General features: G+C 44.6%; 1 long non-coding RNA gene and 1 pseudogene across 2 annotated transcripts; one reads left to right on the top strand and one right to left on the bottom strand.

The window, feature by feature from the left end:
• The first annotated feature begins 4041 nt into the window (after positions 1-4041).
• On the top strand, positions 4042-21699 carry LOC146891377 (uncharacterized). Of its 2 annotated transcripts, none has more exons than XR_015735172.1 (3): positions 4042-4217; positions 8188-8319; positions 20885-21699. It is a non-coding gene; the product is annotated as an uncharacterized LOC146891377 (long non-coding RNA). The 2 variants fall into 2 exon arrangements; XR_015735173.1 differs by having other exon boundaries at positions 19395-21699.
• LOC148119521 (peroxiredoxin-1 pseudogene) lies at positions 13109-13888 on the bottom strand (annotated as a pseudogene).
• Positions 21700-22576: the final 877 nt, after the last annotated feature.

The following is a 22576-nucleotide window of genomic DNA, read 5'->3' as shown; positions in this document are numbered from 1 at the left end:
CAAACCGGTCATACCAAAGCAAACCAAAATCCAGAAGGGAAACCACCAAATCCTACAACAGCTTCTCCAGAGTTGGGTCTTGTGATGAACCAGCAGGGCCTTCCAGCTCAGTCGTCCGTGACATACAGACTCTCTCCCACGCTGCTCCGCTCAGTGCCCGTGGCTCTCTTTGGTAGATGTTCCGTGGTCCTGGCATCTCCGATATCCTGGGATCTCACTGCTCTTTGAACTTAACCTTCTTAGCCTCTCAGAATGGCCTCTCAGTGCCTCTTTGTAGAGACTTTAACCCAGTTGTACCTTGCTTGAGCTCAGTTTCTGTCTGAAACCATGGAGCAGAGCGCTGATCCACTCATCTTACGTGGTTCACGTCTTTCAAATCAGTAGCGGGGGGGGGGGGGGGGGGGGGTGCTGCCGCCAAGCTCAGCAGCAGCTGCAAATGAAGCCTGCCCCCGACCAGCCGCACTGACCCTGTGTACGCTGTGCTGACCCTGCAAACCCTTTCCCCGGGGAATGAACCCCTTCAGCCCAGACTTTCTTTAAATGCGTGTGGGTCTTCATACCATAGGGCCTCCAAAGGCCGAGGCTCTCCCCTCAGGACACCTTTCTGGTCTCTTCGTAGCAGGAGTTTTCTCTCACCATTACAGCTGCCTTCTCAGCATCGGCCTGATGCTCTCCTGTCTGTCTCTCGACTCTCCTCTGCCAAACCAACCAGTCCATTATCTTGAAATTAAACTTCATCCCAGACATTGGCAAACATGAAGCCACACTCTTGGTCAAAATATCACAAGAATGAGCCTTATTCCCAGGTCATGACAGAGTCCTTATTTTCCTGTGAAGTCACGTGAGCTGGGGCCTCGTGTCCTCCTTTATTTTTTAATTCTTGTCTTCTAAGTTCCCACCAGAATGGCGCTTTAGGCTTCTCTGCTGGCATTCAAGGGCTTTCCTAACCCAGAGTTCTAACCTCTCTCACAGGTAGTGACAGCACAGTTCCGTGGTCTGAGAACCATGTAGGTTCTTCACAGCCGTGGCTCTACTCCCTAACCCCTCTCTCACAGGTAGTGACAGCACAGTTCTGTGGTCTGAGAACCACTTAGGTTCTTCACACACTCCCTAACCCCTCTCTCACAGGTTAGTGACAGCACAGTTCTGTGGTCTGAGAACCACTTAGGTTCTTCACACACTCCCTAACCCCTCTCTCACAGGTTAGTGACAGCACAGTTCTGTGGTCTGAGAACCACGTAGGTTCTTCACAACCGTGGATCTACTCCTCGGCACCAATTTCTGTCTTAGTTGCTGTCTGTTGCTGCCATAAAGTCCTCTGACAAAAGCAACCTCAGGGAAAATGGCTTTGTCTTGGCTCACGGGTCAAGCTAGTGATAACCACAGTATGGAAGTCAGGGCCTTGGGAGCTTGAAGCAGCTGGTCACATGACACCTACAGTCAAGAAATAGCTAGCAATGACTGTTTCCTAGTGCTTTTTCCCCCCGACTGGGATCCTTGGCTCAGAGGTGGTCCTTCCCCAAATCAAGATGGCCCTCCCGGGATGAAGATCTTCCACAGGCCTCTCCCAGCGGAGCCCCAGTTGACAACACTATTACTGAGTACTCACTTAAGGAAACCCTATCTTTTAAACATGAATAGTTTTTCTCCTTTTCCGGGCACACGTGAGTAGTCAAAGGAGGTCTTCCAGTTCAGGCAATTCTTGACTTTTTGGCATGGACTGGAGAGACCAAACAATTTGACAGCTTTAGTACCTCACATCTTGCCCACGACCCGAGTGCTTCTCCCTGTCTTGCTTCCTTTGCTTGTTTACAAATGAGTATCTGTCTGCTTAAATCCCAGAAAGAAGGTAAGAAATGCCCTTTTAAATAAAAGAACTGTTATTTTCTACTTGTGGAAACCAAGACCTTCAGGTGATGTCTTAGAATTATTGTAAGCTTTGACTCTTTCTCTCTCTCTCTCTCTCTTTCTCTCTCTCTCTCCTCTCCTCTCCTCTCCTTTCCCTCTCCTGCTCTGTTCCTCCTGCCTTCTGAAGCTAGACAAACAACAACATTTGAAATGGAAATGAATCTCCATCCAGAGCTGTCTGTGCCACAGTCACCCTCCAGGTCAAAGGAGTCCTGCGCATATCAAGCTGAAGTCCTGGAAACTGGTTGTGAGCTTGTTCCGGTTTTACAGAAGAAAAAGCATATAGCCAGCTTTAGGAAGCCGCATGACTAACACAGTTCTGCCACTTATGGGGGCCCAGCATAAATTTGTGGGTTGTCTCAGGCTAGATTACAGCTTCATGCACGCTTCAAAATGTGCCCAGGGTTAACTTCTGTATTGGTCGGTTCTCTGGGTCCTGCTTTGTGACTCTCGCTGGGCTTTGCTGCAGCAACAGGTAAGACTAAGATTTTCTTGTTTGTGGAATAATCTCTCAGGGTTTTATTATCTCATGTTCCCTGACAACCTCGCCAAGTTTGGGTACGCGAGAGCAAGCCCAGGTCAGTGCCTGAATTTCTGCCGGCTCTGGCTTCCTCCAGGCCTTGGCAGTGCTTCAGGTTTCCGTGGGCTCCTGACCACTTCGCCCCACGTGTCTGACAGGATCCTTCCTGAACACTGCTTTGGTCAGTGTCTCCTCTTCCCTAAGGGCATGGGCCCCCAAACCCTGGCTGCCCTCCAGAGATGTTCCCATGCTCAAGGTCCTGGAGACCGTGACTCATGAGCTGCAAGAGTTCCTTGGCAAACTCTGCTGGCTGAAGGAAGATTAATGGCCCAGAGACTGTGCTTGCTGAAGGAGGAGGGCACAGACAATGGCAGTGAGTTCCTGCTTGGAAAACACGTGCCAGCCCATGAGGGGAAAGCCAGCCTTGGCTTGACCTCTGGGCTGGCCCAGGTATTTTGGGGTGTGCGTGTTTTGGGGTGATCCTTCCCTTCCTTTCCCCTGCAGCTCCTGTTAGAAACAGGTGCGCCAGATGCGGGCATTCCCATTGCCCCTCAGAATCCTGCTGCAGGCTTTTTTCTACCTGGAAGAAGAAGGCAGCTCATGGCGCAGCCGAGGACCACTCTTCAGGGCAGGCCATTTGTTCCTTTATTCGCTCTTGCTCTTCAACCAGTAAACACAGCTGTCCTTCAGTAACTGTCCATGAAGGATTGGGTTCCAGCCCTCCTGTGGAGGCCGAGGCCCACGGACGTTCAAGTGTCTTATGGTGTCATGTTGGCATGTGTCCTACACACTTCTTCCAATGCTTTATTCATTTCAATGAATGGTAAGATAAATCAAATGAGAGAAGAGATATTCTATATTAACAAAAGTTACTCACAAAGAAATCAGTATTTTCTACACACAGACAATGAAGCTGGATCTAGGCAAGGCCGTGGGCTGCTACCTGGAGAGCCCCTGTTGCTGCCCTGTCTTTGTTTTCTCCTCAGCACAGGGCATTCTGTCGCCATGGCTGCTAAGGTCTGTCTGGATGCAGGGAGTCTGCAGGGGTCTGGCTGGGGTTTTGTGGGTTCCTCTAGCAGGCTGATTCTTAGCTTTCTTGGATAACAGATCATTTTTTTTATAAATTGCCTGAAAAGTCCTTTAGCCAAACATTTTGTCTGGAACTTTGGGATCCTGTTGGTGCTGGGAAAGGCCTGGCAAATTCTCAGGTGCCTTGGATAAGAGGTGAGACACCCAGTGGCCCTGACTGTGACACTGGTGTGGGGATAAAGGGACCTCTTGGAAGTCACCTCCTGGGACATGCACAAGTGACCGCTTCTGACCCATGCTCTTGTGTAGTGAGCCATTAAAGCCCTCTGGGGCTCGCTATGCCCCGAGGGGTTGAAAAGACCGGCTCTGGGGTTGCATTGTGGGGGTGCCATGTCCTCCTTTGCCATGAACTGGTTTGTGATCTTGGGAAGGTATTTAAAAAAAAATCTCTCTTCAGTTTGCTCATCTGTAAACTACTGAGAATAAGAACACTTCAAGTGGGTGTGTCTCAAGGGTTGTTAGGAGGAGTAAGTGAGACAGAACCAGGCACACGGTAGGACCTGTGTACGTGGGCGTGGCGTCAATATTAAAGCAGCCCTTGTTGCTGACTCTCCTATCTCCTGGGCCCAGGAAAGACTTCCTGGCCTTGATCCTGAGGCTCCTAGAATGGATGTTTGATGAGGAGTCAGTCGGCTTTGAGTCCTGGAAGACCCAGCAGATCGAATCACATGGTAACAAGAGGTCTCTCACAGTCTGCAAGGTGGGCAGCTCCAGGGCTGGGTGTTTCACAGTTGTGCAGTGTTAGCTGTGACCTGGTCTTCTCTACCGTCCTTCTCTCGGGTCCAGGGAACTCAGGCCTAGTCCTGAGCCTGTCTCTATGTCGTGGGCTCTGGAAGGGAGCATGCAAAGCTGCAGACATTTCTTCCCAAGTGTTTAATATATATGTACATACATGCATACACACACACACACACACACACACACACACACAGAGAGAGAGAGAGAGAGAGAGAGAGAGAGAGAGAGAGAGAGAGGAAGCACTTATCCTGGAAGGCCCTTCTATAAGGCCTCTCTCTTGTGCATGTGGGTCTTGTGGGGAAGAGGCACCATGCTTCCTTTCTGCACCAGGTTCCTGCCGTTTCAGCTGCCCACACCTTCTTCCCTTTTTGCTGAGTCTCAGGACATAGGGAGGAGGTGAAGGAGAGCGGTGAGGGAGGAGGGTGAGGGAGGAGGGTGAGGATTTCCATGCTGCAAGAAGGCTGCTGTTAATTTGGTTTGCTATACCCGTTACCCCTAGTTTATAGTACTTGGACTTTAAAAGAAAAGTTTGCCAGGCATCAGCCAGGCAAAGACACTCTGGCAGGACTTGGCAGGGAGCCAGTGCTCCTCTGGCTAAGTGCGAAGCTTGCTTTGCGAAGGAACCAGTCTCCTGACGCAAAGTCCAGAGGGCCACCACAGGCACGGGGCTGATGTGAGGCAGGACACGGCCGAGAAGACCTCTTTGTTCTTGGCAGACCAGAGATGGCACGGTGTACATCTGGGTTTAATCAACTGTTGGTCGGCTACTAAATACTAAAATGCTCAGGACGATGCCAGTTGGGCCCTGTTTACAGAAGGGTAGAGGTGCGGGTGCTTTGCCACCACAGGGCATGGCATGTCACAGGGACTTGTCCTTTGCAGACTCCTGAAGTTGGCTTTCCAGGGCTGCTTTGAAAACAAACAAGCAAACAACAACAAAACAGCGTCGAGTCAGTGAGTTCTTTCCAACAAGTTTCTTCAGGAGCCAGGAGTTTGCTCCTGTCAAGGGAGTGAGTCCTCCTAGGGTTGCGGAGGCCCCTCCTGTGAGCTCTAGAGAGCACTGTGGACAGCGAGGAGCCAGGCCAGCTGCCCTTATGCTGTGGCAGACGAGGCTTCGCTCTCCACTGCTTGGAGTCCTCTGCCCTGCTCTTTTCAGACACACTTCTGCCTGTGTGCAGGGGTCTGAGTGCTGAAGAAGGACCTGGATCCTTGGTCTCAGGCTGTGTGAGCTTCCTGCTAATGTCCTTTGCAGTGTGTGTGGTGTAATGTCACATGCCGAGAGAAAGACCCTTCCAGGACAGAACAATCCAGTTAGGAAGATGGGAGCCTACATCCACACAAGTCAAAACATCCCCAGATGGAACACACAGAACAGCGGAGGACGTATCCAGGCTAGGCCTCCTGTGGGGAACAAGGAAGGGGTTAGGGCTTCTACGAGGATGGCCCCGGCTGGGTTCTGCAGACTACAGAATTAGACATTGAGTTACTCTCCACAAGAGTGACCACGCCCATGTAGAGAACACACCGGGAGTGACTAGCCCTTGGCTAAGACTTATACACATAGTAACTCCACCTAGAAAACTTTGTGGTGGATACCTTGATGTCTTTTAGATGAGAAAAACAGATCAGAGAGATTAAGACACACCCCTGAAGTCACACAGCTGGTGTGAGCAGGGTTTTGTACACGTTCCATTTCTCAAGAGCCAACCTTTAGCTTCTGAAGGCTGGGGGCCGATTCCCCAGCCTCTTCCATCTGTTGGTCTTGGCAGTAGAGCCTGGCTCTACCTTGTTTGATACTACATTTTGCTTATGTGTTTGTTTGTTTGTTTGTTTGGAGACACGGTCTTACTCCAGAGCCCAGGCTGGCCTCACGCACGCTCTTTCTGTAGCTTGGGTTGGCTGTCAGTTGTGCTCAACCTGCCTTCGTCTCTCCATCAGCCCCGTGCCTGTGGTGGCCCCTCTGGGCTTTGCGTCAGGAGACTGGTTCCTTCGCAAAGTAAGCTTCGCACTTAGCCAGAGGAGCGCTGGCTCCCTGCCAAGTCCTGCCAGAGTGTCTTTGCCTGGCTGATGCCTGGCAAACTTTTCTTTTAAAGTCCAAGTACTATAAACTACGGGTAACGGGTATAGCAAACAACTATACTGAAGGTGAACATGACCATGGCTGGCCCATCGGGCGCTGTTTTTGAGAGGCTTGCGTGGTGAGTGGTCCTGGAAGACAGCACTAATGTCCCATTCTGGAACAGAGGACAGGCATGCTCGCCACTCATTCTAGAAGGCTCAAGTTCTGCGAACACAGGCTTCCTCTTCTGCATGAATAGGCCTCAGCTGGCCCTTCTCGGTGCTCTGCCGGAGTTAGAACCAAGGGAGTCCACCCCAAGAGAACGGAGGCTCATGCTCCTTTCTCTGCCAATGAAATAAGCTTCTTGTTTCTGACCCAGGAGTCCCATGTCTCCTGCTCTTGTCCCTGGACTGTGTTAGGACGAACTATTTGTCTTAGTTGCCTTTCTATTGCTGTGACGGAACACCGGAACCAAGGCAACTTGGAGAAGGAAGGGTTGATGGCAGAGCAGAGTCAGCAGACACAGTGGCAGGGACGGTGGGGCACACGTCTTTACATTCTGAAAGCGCACTTCCTGTGACATACTTCCATGTAAACCTACCCAAACAGCCCCACCAAGTATGCAAACACATGAGCCTGTAGGGGTCATTTAAATCGCCACCTAAATAGTTTTTAAACAGAAAAGTCCCAGATCTTTCATAGATCTGGGTAGCGGTATGTTGTGTATGTGTGTGTGTGTGTGTGTGTGTGTGTGTGTGTGTGTGTGTGTGTGTGATGTGCTGTGTGTGCGTGGTGTGATGTGAGTGTGTGGTGTGGTGTGTGTATGATATGATGTGAGTGTATTCTACACACCCATCTTGCACATGGGGACCAGATGATACTGAAATTAGGAGAGACTGGGAAAGAGGAGATGGGATTTTGTCAATGGAGATGGGAGGCAGGACAAGAATGCCTTTGCTGGGCATGAGTACAAACATTGTCACAGCGTGCTCACACGTCAGAGGATGAGCAAGGAGCTAAGGAATAACTTCTGGGAGCTCAGGAAGATGAATGTACAGAAAAGAAGAAAATTATGAGGCAATAATCGCCAGAAATGAGACTAGGACTACGGAGCGCCTTGAGTATCACGTGGGCGAATTTAATGCAGTGTAGCGTGTCCTGCGGACACACTGAGTGTGGGCTGCTGATTGGTGAGTATGATGGGGAGAAGGTCAGCAGGCTACAGGTGTAGGGAGAGGATGCTGCGTTTGTGGCCTTTACCACAGTGGTCCTCAGCCTCCCTAATGCTGAGACCTTTAACACAGTGGTCCTCAGCCTCCCTAACACTGAGACCTTTAACACAATGGTTCTCAGCCTCCCTAATGCTGAGATCCTTTACCACAGTTGTCCTCAGCCTCCCTAACACTGAGACCTTTACCACAGTGGTCCTCAGCCTCCCTAATGCTGAGACCTTTAACACAGTGGTCCTCAGCCTCCCTAACACTGAGACCTTTAACACAATGGTTCTCAGCCTCCCTAATGCTGAGATCCTTTACCACAGTTGTCCTCAGCCTCCCTAACACTGAGACCTTTAACACAGTGGTCCTCAGCCTCCTGAATGCTGAGACCTTTTAATTCAGTTGCTCATGTTGTGGTGAGCCCATTCTTAAGATTATTTTTTTTGGTTGCTATTTCATAACTGCAATTTTGCTACTGTTATAAATAGTAATGTATATATCTGATAAACATTTGATATGTGACCCCAGGGGGTCACAATCCACAGGCTGAGAGCCACTGCTTTAGACAATAAGAACAGTTGTGGATTTGATCCAGAGGAGAATGATGGAGAATTCTCTTTTACTCAGAGGGTGGATGGTCTTTGTGTCTTATTCAGGACTCCAAGTGATTGGATGAGGCCCGTCCACGCAGTGGAGAGCATTCTGCTCTACTCTACCAATGTGGTGCTGGTGGGATGGCCAAGGTGGTAAAGGCCTTGCTTCAAGCCTCAGAGCCTGAATTCAAGCTGGTGAGGCATGGCAGGGCATGGGAGGGCATGACGGGGAAAGGGGCAAGGGGCAAGGGCACACACAATAATAATAATAAATCTTAAAATATAGGAAGAAGAAAAATGGTCAGACACCATGTGTTTGAATTAGGATCAAAATTTAAATTCTCTGAGTTCAAGCCCTGTGTTAGTTTCTGAACAGGTCAACAGCCGGGCTTAGGGAGGCAAACATCTTCCCAAGAGTTACAGTTTGTTCCTTTGGAAGGCAAAGGCTGACTGGTTGGCCTCGGGAAATGGCACAGTCTATGGCTAATTCCTTCCTTATCAGCGGCTGGACTGTGCCCACTTTGGGGAGATGTTTACAAAGCTAGGAATCACCCTTAACCCCAATGACTAATGGCAGCAGCTCCTTCTGCTCCTTTTAGGGCAGGACAGAACCCCAGAGGGCTCTGCTTCAGCTTGCCTGGCCTAACATCTTACAGGGCAGAGACTGCCAGGAGGTGCCCGAGACCCGGGGCTCAAGTCAAATAAAATCTAGATGAGGAACAAAAATTCTTTTCTAAATAGACTAATTGTTGGGAAATCCTTAGGAACCTGTGAGTCTTGGTAGCCAGTTCCTTGAGGGCTTCCTTTTAAATATTTTGACTGTTTTACTTGGGTCTCCTCTTCCTTGGTGATCCCCCCTTTCCTCTATAGTAGCTACAGCTTATTTAATTAAGATTTTACTGAGCATTTGGATAGTAGGCAGTTTTGGAATCATGAACACAGATTGTCTCTTCACCCTTGACGTAATGAGGATTTAAACAGAATTTACAACTCTCCATATCATGTATTAAGTATTGTTTAATTCTTCTCCAATCACAGTGTTTCCACGTTGCAGGTGACATAGCTAACCAGAGCTCCAGCGGGTCGCACAGTCACCAGACCAGGACTCAGACTCATTCACGAGTTTCTGAGGCGTGAAGTCTGTGGCTGTTTCCTCCCATGATGCTCGTAAAATCTATACAATGAAAATCTTAACTGCAAAGTCTTTGGAACAGAAAGAAACTGCACTGATAATTAAACACAAAGCTAAACAGGATTTTTTTTTTACAATCATTTTAAGGAATAGTTGGCTATCATTCTTTTTTTATTGGATTTTATGAGTAACTGAGGCATATCACAACTTTTACCATCAAGGTGTCCTGAAGGGTAAAAGTGGAAAAAAAAACTTTATTTGTTTTATTGTTATTTATTTATTTTTAGATGTTAAAAATTTATTTTAGGCATATGTTTTGTCTATATGTATTGTTTGTGTACCATATGTGTGCATAGTCCCCTCAGAGGACAGAATAGGGAGCTCCATCCCCTGGAACTAGAGTTACGAATGGTTGTAAACAGGCCATGTAGGTTCTGGGAACAGTACCCAGGCCCTTTGCATGACTCATGGTAACTTTTAGTCTTGTAGCCAGCTCTCCAGCCAAAAAATTGAAACTTTTTTCCATTTATATTTGTGTGTTTACTTTATTGGTTGAATACATTCAATTTTACTACAAAAGTAAATAAAACACAGACAACACTAAGGAATAAATGTTAAGTATATATTATGACTTTGTAATTAGCTTTCAAGAATAGGCAGAATTCAAAAAAATGTAAGTTAATAACTTATTGGATGTATTACACAATAAAAACCATGGGACAGACAGGAGTGTAACTCCCTGGAAATATCCAGTCTCGCATCTATGTCTAGAAATGCCAATACAGTTTTGGTCAGTAGGTCAGTTAATTCAAATTTGAAATGAGAAAAACGTCTTAAGGACTGGGGATACAGTCAAGGGTAGAGCATTTTCCTAGCATCTGTGTTGTAAGGAGACCGCTTGTTTGCTTTCCGGCCACCCAGACTCCCGAAATAATCACACAGAAACTGTATTAATTAAATCACTGCTTGGCTCATTGACTCTATTTTCTTATTTTCCAATTCTTACATCTTAATTTAACCCATTTCTACTAATCTGTGTATCACCATGATGTTGTGGCTTACCGGGTAAAGTTCCGGTGTCTGTGTCTGGTGGGGCTACATGGCTTCTCTCTGCCTCAGCCTCCTTTCTCCCAGCATTCAGTTTAGTTTTCCCTGCCTACCCCTGTTCCCTGCACATGCCCAAGACAGATTCTTTACTTATCAATGGTATTCACAAAACATACAGGGGATTCCCACATCACATCTGTGGGGTTCTAGGTTCAATCCCTAGCATGGGATGCAGTGTGATGGGGAAGGAACCAGCCTTACAAGACAGCAACATTGAAAAGTTGTCAAGATGAAATTAGACTCTAGAGATGCACATTTAAGGGACAAAATGATAAAGTAGTGAAGGAAATAATCGGATCAAAAGCCAAGAAGGTGAGCCTGGCATCATAAAGGTGGAGAGACTAGGGGCAGGGTGACATAGTTCCAGTCCTTGAGCAGGACAACAGCTGAATAGAAGCACTCCTACTAGTAACTCATCACACCATACATTACCTGTGAGTTTTATGCTTTCTTAAACAATATCCTTAGTTATTTTTTCTAAAAATATATAAAGATATTGTATATATGAATAGGCTATTCATATATTTTGATAGGCTTATGTATTGTATACTTCTTAAACCAAGTCCCAGTCACTGTTCTATTTGCTGCAAAGAGACACAATGACAAAGGCAAGTCTGATAAAGAAAGGCATTCAGTTGGGGGCATGTTTAAAGTTTCTGAGGTTTCATCCATTATCATCACAGTGGGAGCATGGCAGCATGCATGATGCTGGAGCAGGAGCTGAGAGCTACATCCTGATCCATAGGCAGAGAGAGGGAAAGATGAGAGAGGGAGGGAGACTGGGCTTGGCATGGGCTTTTGGAACCTCAAAGCCCAACTTCAGTGACACACTTCCTCCAACCAGGCCACACCTCCTAATCCTTCTAATCCTTTCAAAGAGTTCTATTCTCTGGTGACTAAGCATTCAAACTATGAGTCTGTGGGGGCCATTCTTATTCAAACCACCACATCCCATGGCCTCCATAGGCTTGTAATCATACCATGATGCAAAAATGTATTCAGTCCAACTTCAAAAATCCCCAAAGCCTATCATAGTCTCATCGCTGTTTAAAAGTTCAAAGCTTCATGGGGAGGGGAGAGGGGAGAGGCAGGGAGGGGAGCAGAGAAAAATGTAAAGCTCAATAAAAAAAAAAGTTCAAAGCTTCTCCTGAGACTCAGGGCAATCTCTTACATTGTAACCCTATGTAAAATCAAAATTAAAAATCAGATCACATACTTTCAACATACAATGGCACCGAATATACATTAACACTCCAAAAGGATGGAAAAAGAACATAATGAGGAAATATTGAACCAAAGCAAGATCAAAAATGAGCAGGGCAAACTCCAAACTCTGCATCTCCATGTCTGATGCCAAAGGGCTCTTCAGATCTTGGACGTCTTTCAGCTTTGCCACCTCCAATGTATTTCTCTTTCATGGGTTGGTTCCACACCCTGTCTGCAGCTGTCCTTGGTATGTATCCCATGACTGGTATCTCAACATCCTGGGTCTCCAATCCAAACTTCATCTTCACAGCTTCCTGCAATAACCTCTCTGGGCCTTCATGCAGGGACACCCTGTCACACTCCTGGCCTCAGTGGTTTTCCTTAGCTGGAGCTGGACTTTCAATTACATTTGCATCAGCTTTCTGCTGCTGTTGGTTTCCTTCACTAATTAAGCATCCTAAATTCCTTTCATAAGTTGGAATCTTAGCTGGGTGGGGTCTTTTTCCGAGGACACTACTCCATTTATTCCTTTTAGCTTGAGGCTTTTTTTTTTTTAAAAAAAAACTTTTTATCTCCTTGAGCTCTGAACTTGACTCCAACATCACATTTCTTGGCATTCCTTTCCTCTTCAAACCACACATGTTGTATCTCTTTGTCCAGCTTTCTCCTTTTCATTATAGATCAGCATAAGAGTGATCACTAATAACCACACAATAGTGTTAATACTAGGTTGTCTTGAAGTCTCCTCTGCCAATGCCATTAATCTAAAACTCGTCAATTTAGCTTCTGGCAAATTTTTTGGACAAGGGCAAACCCAGCCAGATTCTTTGTCAAAATATCAGAAGAAGGACTTCTAGGGCAGTATTAATATTATTTTTTTCTGTAACCTCTTGAGTTGGGTCATTATAATTTACACCTCTCTATCCACTGCTTTCTTCCATGCTCCTATTAGAATGGCCCACTAAACCATGCATGAAGTATTCAACTGTCTTTCTAGTCTCAAAGTCTTCCACATACTCCAAACAAAAGCATGATCAGGCCTGTCATGGTAATATCCCACTCCCTGGTACCAACTTCTGTCCTCGTCACTGTTCTATTGCTGTGAAGAGACACCATGACAAAGGCAACTCTCATAAAAGAAAGCATTTAGTCAGGAGCTTGCTTACACTTCCAGAGAGTGAGTCCATTGTGGCAGGGGGCATGGCAGTACACATGGTACTGGAGAGTAGCTGGAAGCTACATCCTGATCCATAGGCTGAGAGAGACACTGAGCCTGTCATGGGCTTTTGAAATCTCAAAGCCCACCAATGACACACTTCCTTCAACAAGGCCACACCTCCTAATCCTTCTAATCCTTTTAAATCATTTTACTCCCTGATGGCCAAACACTTAAATATATGAACCTATGGGGGCATTCTTTTTTTTCCCCACATTTTCAAGTTTAATAGACACTACAAAAAGAACAGGCTGATTTCTGCAACAGGTGTATCATAGAGTCTATCCACAACATAGCTCAGGCCAACCCCTACCCCCTAGCACTGTAGGAAAGGCATGTCTTGGATAACACCAAGTTTTGTTTTTAAGCACAATAAGAGTATACAGGAGATTTTCTTCTTGCTGCCAAATGCAGCCTGGCAGAAAAATGGTCCAGTGCTCACTTCTGCTTAGAGAAATATTCTTTGCTCTTTTGGACATCAGGCTTGATGGTATCACTGCCAGGTTTCCAGCTAGCTGGGCATACTTCACCATGTTTGTCAGTGAACTGGAAGGCCTGGACTAGTCTCAGAGTCTCTTCCACAGAGCGGCCAACAGGAAGATCATTTACAGTGATCTGTCGAAGGATACCTTTATCATCAATAATAAAGAGGCCCCTGAAAGAAATACCTTCATCAGCCTTTAAGACTCCATAATCCTGAGCAATACTGCGCTTGGGATCTGATACCAAAGGAATGTTCACAGGTCCCAATCCTCCTTGTTTCTTGGGTGTATTAACCCATGCCAGATGACAGAAGTGAGAATCCACAGAAGCTCCGATCACTTGGCAGTTCAGTTTTTTAAATTTTTCTGCTCTATCACTGAAAGCAATGATCTCAGTGGGACACACAAAAGTAAAATCCAGAGGGTAAAAGAAGAATACGACATATTTTCCTTTGTAATCACTTAGGCTGATATCTTTGAATTGTCCATCTGGTATAACAGCTGTGGCTTTGAAGTTGGGAGCAGGATGCCCAATTTTTGCATTTCCTGAAGACATCTTGCTATCAGCAGGGCCGAGTCACAGGTCTCAGAGAAAGAAACAGCTACTCAGAGGAAGGAAGACGACCCTATGGGGGCATTCTTATTCAAACCACCATAGCTTATGTCTTCACAAATATTCATCATCATGTTAGAACATTCCAAATCCTCCTTCTAGCTTTTAAAATATCCTCTTTCAATACATTTAAATGCCATTAAGTTTTAGGGTTTCTACGTATTCTTGAGGTTGATCCTGTTTGGTGTATAACTTCACACTGATGGTTTGGTAATACTGATCTTATGGAATACATAAGATTGAGAGAATTCCTTCTCCTTGTTTTTACTTTTAGAAATTATTTAAGAGGTATTAGGATAGGGGATAAATATGATCAAAATACATTTCATGTATGTTTGAAATTCTCAAAGAATAAGTAAAAATAGTCTATTAAAAAGAAGACCAGGTCTTTAAGTGTTTGGTAGGAACCAACAGTAAAGCCTTCTGGTTTTGGGCCTTTCTTCAGTGGGATGGTTCATTACTGATTGAATCTCATTTCACTTGTGGTTTGGCCTGGTCATGTTTTTCATTTCTTTATAACTCAGTCTTGGTAAGATGTATGAGTTCAGGAATTTTTCCATTCCTTCTAGGTTGCCATATTTGTTAGCATGTAGTTAATAATAGCCTGTAAAGATCCTTTATTTTTGTCACGGCGGCTGTTAGTCATTCTTCTCTCTCATGTCAGTCTTTGTCCTTAGTCTGACTTTGAGCTTGCCATTGTTGTTCATCTTTGCTGATGTTTTCCATTGTTTTTTCAGTCTATTTTATGTATTTCTGTTCTAATTATTATGTAAAAGTTAGCTCAATTAGGGAAATAACCAGGCCAGCTAAAAGATAAACAATTATATTTTTATTTATTATAAGGGGAAAAACTTATGAGACAGGAGCGAGAAGTTCAAGCTCAGCTGTGCCACAAGGGAATCACACAAACACACACACACACACACACACACACACACACACACACACACACAGAGAGAGAGAGAGAGAGAGAGAGAGGGAGAGAGAGAACCTGAGCTGTGCACCCCTTTTTCTCCAGGTCCCAGAAAGCCACACCCTAACTTACTTCCACCTCTTAAAGATAATTGATTAACAAAACTTCCTCATCATTATTATTTTTATTTTTATATTAATTTTGGTTTTTGTAAGGAGCCGTCAGGAGAAATCGCCATTACAAGATGGCGCCGGCGTTCCTGCAGCTTGAAGGTAATCAAGTCCATATTTGGTATTGCCGCGTGGGGCTGAGCGCCCTTTGCCTGCACATGCGCAATTGAGCTTTGTCCCTGGCCAATCCCAAGGCCCCGGGCATCAGCAGAATGGTATTCACCAATCAGGATGGTACCCGAGTCCCTCCACCCTATAAAAGCAGCTGCCTCTGGGCTTTCGCTCTCTCTCGCTTTCTCTCTCGCTCTCTCTCTCTCTTCCTGCTTTCTGCCTCTCTCTCTCTCTCTCTCTCTCTCTCTCTCTCTCTCTCGCTTCCTCTCTCTCTCTCTCTTTAGCTTTCCCTCTCTCTCTGTCTTTCTGTCTGTCTGTCTGTCTCTCTCTCTTGCTTCTGCTCTCCCTTCAACCAAGAGGCTCCAATAAAGTGTGATCAGAGAAGAATCCTCGATTTGTGGTCATTCTTCCTTGCTGGTCAAGGAGCACACCACAGGTTTTCATTTGTTTTTTATTTTCTCCTGGTCCTTATGTAGCAGTTTAAATGATCTGAGAGCATTTTTCTGTAGGTATTGATTGCTATAAATTTCCTTCTCATTACTTCTTTTTCTATGTATTGAAGGTTTTAATGTTATCTTTTTCTATTTTCATTGTTAAATTTTTGAATTTTAATTTTTGAAAATTTCATATATGAGTAATTTATTTGTATGATTTTCCCCATCTTTCTTCCTTCCAACTCTTCCCATATCTCCCCAATTAATGGCTTATTTTTCTTAATTATTATTGTTATACACACACACATGTATACACACATGTTCACATGCATATACACAGAGTTTACTGAGTCCATTGGTCTTGCTCATATTATATCTTTTTAGGGCTTTTAAATACATTTTTGTGTGTATGTGTGGTGGTGGGTGTGTATACACTATGGCTTGCTCAGAGGTCAGAAGTCACAGGTCAGAGGTCAGCTTGGGAGAGTCATTTTTCTTACAATGCAGGTCATGAGTATTGGATCAGGTTGTTAGATTTAAAGGCAAGTGTCTTAACTTGCTGAACTGTATCAATGGTCTAAGAAAACTTTAAATCACCTCTGGCTTTCTTCTTTCATCTATTGGTATTTAAGAGTAAGTTGCTTAATTTCCAAGTGTTTATGTAGTTTCTAAAGCTTTTTTTGTAATTACTATCTAGTTTTATGGCATTATGCTTGGAAAAGATAATACAATTTTAATTAAATTTTTTTAAATGTGTGTGTGTCTGTACATGTCTGTGTTCAGGTACAAAACATAACTGCAGTTGCCCATGGAATCCTGAAGAGAGATTTGGTCTTCTGGGGCTGGAGTTACATGTAATTCTGAGCCCCTATACATTGGTGCAGGAACTGAACTTGGCTCCTCTGCAGGAACGGGGCACACTCTTAATGCTCAGTCATTTCTTCAGCCTCCCAGTTTCAGCTTTTAAAAGTTGTTGAGACTTATTTGCGGTCTATTACGTGACCAACTTTGTAGAGTCTTCCTGGAAGATGCTAAGAAGAAGAATGCATATTGTGCAGTAGTTGCTAGAAAGTCTACTAAGTGTCTGTCAGTCCCGTTTATTCCAGGGAACAATTTAACTCTCCTATTTATGTTTGGATTTTCTTTCTCTATGAACTGCTGGAAGTGAGATGCCAAGGTCCCCTACTGTTGTTGGTTTGAGCACGTCTTTCCCTTTAGTTTGATCGACACCTGCCTTATATATCTGGATGTTCTGATAGTGGGTGCACATATAGAGTTGTTACTCTTCTTTTGTTTTGAGACAGGGTTTCTCTGTATCACAGCCCTGGCTGTCCTAGAACTCACCTTGTAGACCAGGCTGGCCTTGAACTCACAGAGATCCGCCTGTCTCTGCCTCCTGAGTGCTGGGATTAAAGGTGTGCGCCACCACTCCCCTGCGAGTTGTTATTCTTCTTATTGAATTGATGCCTCTATTAGTTCATGAACTTCCTTGTCTTTTTAAATTGCTTTTGTTTTAAATAGTATCTTATCTAATAAAAGTATGGCTACTGCTTTCTTTGGATCTGCTTTGCACAGAATGCCTTAGTCCATATCTCTACTTTCAGTCTATGTCTGTCCATAGATGTGAAGTAAATTTCTTGTTAGCAATAGTTTGGCCTTATCTTGTTTTTAACCATTTGGTCACTCTATTTCTTTTAGTTGCAGAATTTAATCCATTTGTATTTAATTATATAATTATATATTATATATAATAATTATTATATAGTCTTTCCTTGTAAACAAATGATTTATTCTAGTGATGTATCAATTCTTTGCATGTTACTTTTAAATTTGTCTATTGTGGATTTTGTTTCAGGGTTACCAAGAAGCTTACAAATGCATACTTATTGATAATAAACTATTTTGAAATGACAGCAACTTTTCTGATCTTGTAAAGAACAAAGAAGAAATAGAAAGTATCCTAACTTAAAACTGCGCTTGTGCTCCATCTCTTCAAAGAGTTTGAATTTAGTTTTTCGCTTCCCTCCTCCTCTCCCTCACTTTTTCTTCTTTGTCTGTTTCTCCCTTCCCCCCTCCTTTTCCCCTACAGCGCTGGGGATTAACTTGAGGGCAGTGTTCACGCTATGACCATAGCTCCACCACTGAGCCATGTCAAATTTGTCTGTGTAGTTAAACTTGTGAATGTAAGCAGAGACTGCTTCTTCATTTCCCGGGCACCCAGACCTAAGTAATCACACAGAAACTATATTAATTACAACACTATTTGGCTTACTGGATCAGGCTTCTTACTAAGTAACTCTTACATCTTAAGTGAACACATTTCTATTAGCCTGTTTATCAGCACAAGGCTGTGGCTTACCAGGTAAGGTTCTGGAGTCTCTCTCCTTCAGTGGCTACATGGTGTCTCCTTGACCCTGCCTACTCACTCTATATCTTTTTTCAGCCTGGCTATATTCTGCCCTGCCATAGGCCAAAACAGCTTTATTCTTTAACCAATAAAAACAACACATATACAGAAGAACCTCCAACATCAGGTGAGGTGTTTTGTTTAGCTATTGTTTTCAAGACAAGGTCTCACTGTGTAGCCCTGGCTGTTCTGGAACTCACTATGTGGACCAGTATAGCCTTGAACTCACAGAGATCTGCCTGACTCTGCTCCCCAAATGCCGGGCTTAAATGGGTGTGCCACCATGCCTGACTGCTAAACTAGTGATTTTTATACTGTTGAATATTCAATGTTTCTTTCTTATGTTTTAAATATCACCTGTAATTTAAGAAACTTACCTTTTGTTGTTGTTGGGTAGTTCTAGGGGAAATGCTCTCAACTTTTGTTTATCTGGAGTGTCTCTCTTTTCCAATATTCATAAAGGATTGTTTGGTGTATGGCATTCTTGTTGGCAGGCTTCCCCCACTCCAGCATTAGAACAATCTCACAGCAGCCTCTGGCCTCTGAGATCTCTGCCGAGACGCCTGCTGTCTGGTGAGCTGGGAGACAGACCTCCAAAGGCCTTGTTTTTCCTGTGTCTCCTCTTCTCTCACCCTCAGAGCTTGATCACATCTAGGACAGACTTGGTGATGTCTGGTGACTTTTGACCTTCTCTCTCCCTATTTGCCCTTCTTTACATTTGGAATGTTTCCTGTTTATTTTTTCTCTTTGATTAAATTTCCGCATCTTTGGCATTTTCAAGTCCTTATTTAAGGACTCAATAATTCAAGAATGTACTTATCTAATGCTTACCAAAGTGTCCATGAGATTTCTTTTTCTTCCTTGTTCCTTCCCCTGTTACTAGCATAAGTTGTATACAGTAATAAGACATTTTCACAGTGCACACAGTGCTGTCTGACCATCTTTCCCTCCCTCTCCCCGGCCAGTCCCCTTCCTACTCCCACGTCTTTTTAAATTTAAACGTTTAATATAATATTTTCACATTATTCTTTGGTAATTTCACACATGGATGTATTTCCCGCGTATTCCCCCAACTCTCCCACCTCCTCCTAGGTCTGACACCCCCACACGGTCCTCCCAACTTCCTGTATCTATTTTCTTTAACAGCCCAAGTACAGTCAGTGCCGCTCGTGAATGCATGACTGTGGGCCATGCTCTGGCTTGAGGTCAGCCTCGTAGGGAACACGTTTCTAAAGAGAGGGATTCTGTCCCCTCCCCTCCACCAACTGTTGTAGGGGCAGGTGGGGCTTCTCCCCCATCCATGATAGAATCTGGCCTTGCTTGAGCTTGTCGAGTTCTTGGGGAGATAACCGGCGCTGTGCGCTCCTTAGTGTGGCGTCTTATGTTCTAAAGACTCGGGGTTTTGTTTTTTGTAAATCAGTGCGTTTGCTTACGTGAGCACGGGCCTCACCGCTGAAGACAATGTCTCTCCTTCTCCAGCCTCTCTTCACTGACTGCACCTTAGCTCCAAAAGGAGGAGTAAGGACTCATGGGCCCCGCCCACTCCCTGTCGGAATGCTGATAGCCCAGCCCGTGGAGGCGGCCACAGCTGCTGAGGGGCTCAGCGGGAGAGGACCGCGAGATGCCTGGAAGCCGGTGCCAAAGCCCGCATCTCTTCCACTGCTTCCTCCACTCTCTCTTCGGTGGTGACCTCTGAACCTTGGAAAGAATGATGGAGACGTCTCTCTCGACTTAGGGCCCAGCGTCGGACGGTCTTTTGTTCTCAGCTCTTTGACCAGAATTATACTTCTGAATTAACTGTGGCCTACTGCACCAAGGCTTCTTGTCCAAAGAGAGCAGCGACCACACTGTGGCCATAAACATAAATACGTAGATGGCAGTTTGGGAGGCTAGTCATTCAGCTGCGTGTTTGTTCTTTAAAAATTAGATTTGTTTGTTTGTTTATCTATCCTATTCTATCTATCTACTATCTATCTACTATCTATCTATCTATCTATCTATCTATCTATCTATCTATCTATCTATCTATCATCTATCTATCTATTTATCTATCATCTATCTATCTATCTATCATCAATCTATCATCTATCTATCTATCTATCATCCATCTATCTATCATCTATCTATCTATCTATCTATCTATCTACCATCCATCTATCTATCATCTATATATCTATCTATCTATCATCCATCTATCTATCGTCTATCTATCATCTATCTATCTATCTATCTATCTATCTATCTATCTATCTATCTATCTATCTATCTCTGTCTGTCTATCAATCATCTATCTATCTATCTATGTATCTATCTATCTATCTATCATCCATCTATCTATCATCTATCTATCTATCTATCTATCTATCTATCTATCTATCTATCTATCTATCTATGATCTATCTATGATCTATCTATCTACCATGTGCCTCTTTCAAGGGTCAGTTCTCTTCTACCGCATGGGTTCCCAGGTTTGACCTCAGACCACCAGGCTTGGTGACAAGTACCTTTCTCATTGAGCTAGTTCAGTAGTTCGAGCTGTATATTTTTAAATAACCTGTATTTTGGTCACTGGATCTTTCTTCTGTCTGATATCCCACTGATTGTCTATCAGGCTTGAGTTTCGTTCTGTGTAGCTTTTACTCTAAGGATTTCTGTTTGATTTTTACCAAAGGTTTCAGTGTCTGTTAAGTTTCTCTGCCGTGTGTATCTCTGAGTTTTCCTGAAGCTCACTTGAGTCTCATGAAAACAACCATTTAAATAAAGTCCTCGGTTTGACATCTCCTGGAGTAAGAACTGTGATCCAGTTTCTGATACCTGATTTTTGACAGGTCTGATCAAGTTTTCTTGAAAGCTCCTGATGCTTCCTAGTGTACATCACTGTTTCAGTATCATCTCTTGCATGTTATCTCTTTCCGGGATTTTGAGCAAATTCTTTGTTATGTCTGATCCAGTGATTGTTTCTGTTTCAGCCTTAGATAGCAGTCTCAGGACACTTCTGTTGCCCGTCTGTCCTCAATGTGCTGTCCCTGGTTCACTGGAAGACAGTCTAAGCCCAGGCACATCCCAGATCTTCAAAACCAAGGGAGAACCTAGCAATGATAACTCACTCCCACGAGCCTCCCCTTGGGATCAGGGTGTGCCCAGAAAGTTCATCCACAATCCACAACCTATGGTTAGATGCTGAGGATGCAGCCTGGCTCTGGAAGACTCACGCTGATGGGACTGGCCATGGGTCTTACACCATGGATGTGCTCAGTAATGCTCCAAAACTTCGCCACATCAATGAACCCACACGCCATGAAGACCAACACAGTGCTGGCTTTCATGTCCTGCTTCCATTTCTGCTGCCTGGCAAAAGGGGATGGAGGAAGTCAGCTGCCCGGCTAACGCAGTCCCACAGCCCGGTCTGCTGCTGCCAGCCTGGCTATTCGAGCTGAAGGCCAGGACACAATTCCCTGCCGGAAGTGGGGGGGGCATCTCTGTCCACGCTGGGTTGCTCTGAGTTAGGGCTCGGAGAGGCAACTCTCCTCTTCTTTCTCCTTCAGTGCCTTGTTTCTTTTCTAAGATTATAGTAAGCCAGGCACTGCAACCTCTCGCCTGACTCCCTTGGCGCTAGTGAAGGTAGTTGGTGGGTGGAGGAGCCGTTAAAGCTGATGTGTCTCCAGGAGAGCTGGTCACCGGAGGCTCTTACTCAGCCGCCATCTTCCCCCTCCCACCGTTTCCTGTATCTTTATCTCAATTTACAATAAGAATGAAATGGCAATAAAAAGTGCTTACAACGTTATGAGTCAGGTCAATTTTATTTATCTGTTACATCAACTTGCAGTCGGAAGGAAATGTAGTCGTGTGTCATAAATGGAACTCCAGCAAGGTCCCAGTCGCGAAGGCCAGCTGGTCACCCTTTCTCCCATCCACACAACAGCTTGGGAATATGCTATGTTTTAGCTCCATACTCCTTCTAAATTCTTTCCCCTGTAGGACTGTCTTTTCCCCCATGTGAACGAAAGAGACATAAATTCACATCACACGGACCACCCAGCAGCTTCATGAGGCGAGCGATGTGGATTTACTCTGGGAGACTTATTCCCAGACTTTCTGATTTATCGTTTTAATTTTGACTTGTCACCTCCTAAGCAGCAGTGATAATGTTATCCCAGTTTTTTTTTTTAAATGAGCTCACTGTGTTGCTTCCCCTGTGTGTTGAATCTTGTGCTTTCCTTTTATTCTTGGATTCTCATTTTCTTCTGATTAGCTTGTCTCTCCTTTTTTATTGATTTTATTGAGCTATATATTTTTCTCCATGCCTCTCCCTGCCTCTCCTCTCATCTTCAACCCTCTCCCATGATCCTTATGCTCCCAATTTTTTCTACTTCCCATGTAGATTAGATCCATCATCTCTCTTAGGATCCTCATTGTTGTCTAGGTTGTCTGGGGCTGTGAATTGTAGGTTTTTTTTTTTTTTGCTTTATGTTTAAAATCCACTGAGGAGTGAGCACGTATGACATTTGTCTCCCTGGGTCTGGGTTACCTCACTCAATATGATGTTTCCTAGATCCATCCCTTTGCCTGCAAATTTCAAGATGTCATTGTTTTTTCCACTATGTAGTACTCCATTGTGTAAATGTACTACATTTTCCTTATCTATTCTTTGGTCGAGAGGC

This window comes from Myodes glareolus, chromosome 16, assembly GCF_982192425.1.
Source record: "Myodes glareolus chromosome 16, mMyoGla1.1, whole genome shotgun sequence".
Lineage (NCBI taxonomy): Eukaryota > Metazoa > Chordata > Mammalia > Rodentia > Cricetidae > Myodes > Myodes glareolus.
The sequence above is the reverse complement of the archived record's forward strand: the minus strand, read 5'-3'. Positions and strand labels throughout refer to the sequence as shown.